We start from the raw sequence: 4,442 nt of genomic DNA, 5'->3' as shown, positions 1-4,442 counted from the left end.
CACTAAAGAAAATGTTCTACATGGCAGGATATACAAGTTTTTTTGGGCGAAAAAAGGGCCAGCGGCATCAAGCCAGATATATAATGACTGAACCCTATGTTCTACATGCAGGATATACAAGATTGCATACGTTTTGAGAGCTGGGTTGGTTGGAGAGGTGGTGATACTGCCAGCACCTGAACGTGTAATGCTGACTGGTTCTATGATGAAATCCCTACTTCCTGAAAATCGACATTGAAGAATGAAAAAAATTCTCAAAAGCTAAAAGGCAAAATAACCCCTTTTTTCTTGTTTTCTTTTTTTTACAGGGGAGGGGGCAACCCCCCCCAACTTATATATACCAACTTCACAGACACATCCAGTCAAAGAAGGGAGAAGTCTCCCTAAAAAAGTGAATCATTGCTGGCACACATTTAGAAATCGCACCATCACTGATTTCCTATGGGAATCGGCATTTGGCATTATGCCATTTGTCATTTTTTTTTGTCTGTGAGCTACTGACAATCAATTTCTCTGTAAACGTGTGTATGGTATTTTATTCCTTCCCATGATATGTTACAGAATATTCTGGTTAATGTAAGCATCAGTTTGGCAATGTTAATGCTAGGGTTTGTGGTCCTCATACATCTATTATTAATGCCCTAGTTCTTACTGCTGAAAACCTTCTGTCATGAGAAATGCATTTGTTTTCTTTCTCTTTTTGTTCTTTCATACAAATCATAATGTAAATATGCATGCTACATTTTCTCTCTGTATATGCATGTTCTATCTATTATGGCAATCTACAGTGCTGTACAATATTGCTGTATCTGTTTCACTGTATTTGTATCATTGATTACCATGCATCATCTTCTTTCGGCTGTTCCCGTTAGGGGTCGCCACAGTGGATCATCTGTTTCCATTTCTTCCTGTCCTCTGCATCTTGCTCTGCCACACCAACCACCTGCATGTCCTCTCTCACCACGTCCATAAACCTTATCTTAGGGCTTCGTCTTTTCCTGTTACCTGGTAACTTCATCCTTAGCATCTTTTTCCCAGTATACTCAGCATCCCTCCTCAGTACACGTCCAAACCAATGTAATCTTGCCTCTCTGACTTTGTCTCCAAACCTTCCAACCTGGGCTGACCCTCTAATATACTTATTCCTAATCCTGTCCACCCTCGTCACACCCAGTGCAAACCTTAACATCTTTAACTCTGCCCCGTCCAGCTCAGACTCCTGCTTTTTTGTTAATGCCACTGTCTCCAACCCATATAACATAGCTGGTCTCACTACCCTCTTGTAGACCTTCCCTTTCACTCTTACTCCTACTTTTCTGTCACAAATCACTCCTGACACTCTTCTCCACCCACTCCATTTTCCTGTACTCTCTTCTTCACCTCTCTTCCACACTCACCATTACTCTGAACTATTGATCCCAAGTATTTAAACTCATCCACCTTCGCCACCTCTACTTCTTGCATCCTCACCATCCCTCTATCCTCCCTCTCATTCACACACATATATTCTGTCTTAGTCCTGCTGACCTTCATTCCTATTCTCTCTAGAGCATATCTCCATCTCTCCAGGGTCTCCTCCACCTGTTCCCTACTCTCACTACAGATCACAATGTCATCTGCGAACATCATAGTCCATGGGGACTTCTGTCTGATCTTGTCTGCCAACCTGTCCATCACCATTGCAAATAAGAAAGGGCTCAGAGCTGATCCTTGATGTAATCCCACCTCCACCTTAAACGCATCTGTCAATCCCACCTCCAACTTCACTGCTGTCACACTACCTTCGTACATATCCTGTACCACTATTACATACTTCTCTGACACTTCCGACTTCCTCATACAATACCACAACTCCTCTCTAGGCACCCTGTCATATGCTTTCTCTAAGTCTACAAAAATACAATGCAACTCCTTCTGACCTTCTCTGTACTTCTCCATCAACACTCTCAGAGCAAACATCGCATCTCTAGTGCTCTTTCCTGGCATGAAACCATACTGCTAATCACTAATCATCACGTCCCTTCTTAACCTAGCTTCCACTACTCTTTCCCATAACTTCATGCTGTGACTGATCAATTTAATCCCTCTGCAGTTACTACACCTCTGCACATCACCCTTATTCTTAAAAATCGGTACTAAAACACTTTTTCTCCATTCCTTAGGCATCCTCTCACTTTCCAAGATTTCATTAAACAATATGGTAAAAAACTCCATTGCCATTTCGCCTAAATACATCCATGCTTCCACAGGTATGTCATCTGGACCAACAGCCTATCCATTCTTCATCCTCTTCATAGTTATCCTTACTTCCTCCTTGCTAATCCATTGTACTTCATGAGTCACTATCCCCACATCATCCAACCTTCTCTCCCTCTCATTCTCTTCATTCATCAACCCCTCAAAGTACTCTTTCCATCTCCTCAACACACTCTCCTCGCTTGTGAGTATGTTTCTCTCATTATCCTTTATCACCCTTACCTGCTGCACATCTTTCCTAGCTCAGTCCCTCTGTCTAGCCAATCGGTACAGGTCCTTTTCTCCCTCCTTAGTGTCCAACCTTTCATACAACTCTTCATATGCCTTACCCTTAGCCTTCGCCACCTCTCTCTTTGTCATGCACCTCATCTCCTTATACTCCTGTCTACTTTCTTCATCTCTCTGACAATCCCACTTCTTCTTCACCAACCTCTTTCTCTGTATACTCTCCTGTACTTCTTCATTCCACCACCAGGTCCCCTTGTCCTCTTTCCTTTTTCCAGATGTCACACCAAGCACCTTTCTAGCCATCTCCCTTACTAGCTCTGCTGTAGTTACCCAGCTATTTGGTAACTCTTCACTGTCACCCAGTGCCTGTCTTAAGTCACCCCTGAACTCCACCTCATAATTACCCTTTTTCAATTTCCACCATTTGATCCTTGGTGCTGCCCTCACACTCCTCCTCTTCTTGATCACCAACGTCATCTTACAAACCACCATCCCATGCTGCCTAACTACACTTTCCCCGGTCACCACTTTACAGTCTCCAATCTCTTTCAAACTGACCCTCCTACATAAGATATAATCCACCTGTGTGCATCTTCCTCCACTCTTGTATGTCACCCTATGCTCCTCCCTCTTGTTAAAATATGTATTCACCACAGCCAGGTCCATCCTTTTCACAAAATCCACTATCATCTGACCTGCATTCCTTTGTTTAACACCATACCTAACCATCCCTTACTCATCCCCTCTGTTCCCTTCACCTACATGCCCATTGAAATTTGCTCCATTCACCACTCTCTAACCCTTGGGTACAGTCATCACCACTTCATCCAACTCACTCCAAAATTTTTATTTCTCATCCATCGTGCACCCAACTTGTGGAGCATATGCACTAACAATATTCATCATTACACCATCAATTTCCAGCTTCATAAACATCACTCTAATCAACACTCTTTTCACCTCCAAAACACTCTTAGCATACTGTTCTTTCAGGATAACTCCTGCACCATTTCTCCTCCCATCCACACCATGATAAAACAATTTGAAACCATCTCCGATTCACCTAGCCTTACTCCACTTCCATCTGGTCTCTTGCACACACAGTATACCAACCTTCCTTCTGTCCATCATATCGGCTAGCTCTCTCCCTATACCAGTGATACTGCCAACATTCAAAGTTCCGACCCTCATCACCACAGTCCTAGCCTTTCTCCTCTCTTCCTGCCTTCAGACATGCCTTCCGCCTTTTCTCCTCCTTTGGCCAACAGTAGCCAAATTTACGCAAGCACCCTGTTGGCTAACAGTACTGGTGGCGGTCGTTGTTAACCCGGGCCTCGACCGATCTGGTATGTAAATATTTACTGGTGTCCACATGAATTACTTGGTGAAGTTTTACGCCAGATGCCCTTCCTGACACAACCCTCCCATTTATCCGGGCTTGGGTCCGGCACAAAGAAATGCACTGACTTGTGCATCCCCAGTGGCTGGGTTATCATTGTTTACCATGCATGAAGCTTTAATCCCTGGCTTTCACAGAATATGTATCATACCTAGATGGAATTAACAGATATAAATAAATAAAAAAGATCTTTGTGCCCGCATGCCCGTGTGTGTGTGTTGTGTGTGTGTGTGTGTGTGTGTGTGTGTGTGTGTGTGTGTGTGTGTGTGTGTGTGTGTGTGTGTGTGTGTGTGTGTGCGTGCTCGCTTGTGTGTGTGTGTGTGTGTGTGTGTGTGTGTGTGTGTGTGTGTGTGTGTGTGTGTGTGTGTGTGTGTGTGTGTGTATGTGGGTAAGTATTGGGGGTGATTGTAAAGAGGCAGTCAGTCATTCATTGTACAAAACACACAGCTGTCTTGTTATCTGCTAATGAAGGTGATATTTTAAATGCCTAGATTGATAGCTGTAGGCAGAGCCTAGATGGCCAACCAAGAGCAGTGAATTTTGAGAGCTCTATAAACTA

Source organism: Protopterus annectens, chromosome 17.part0 (genome assembly GCF_019279795.1).
Source record: "Protopterus annectens isolate FY-2018-M chromosome 17.part0, PAN1.0, whole genome shotgun sequence".
In the NCBI taxonomy this organism is placed as follows: Eukaryota; Metazoa; Chordata; order Ceratodontiformes; family Protopteridae; genus Protopterus; species Protopterus annectens.
This window is presented reverse-complemented; position numbering follows the sequence as displayed.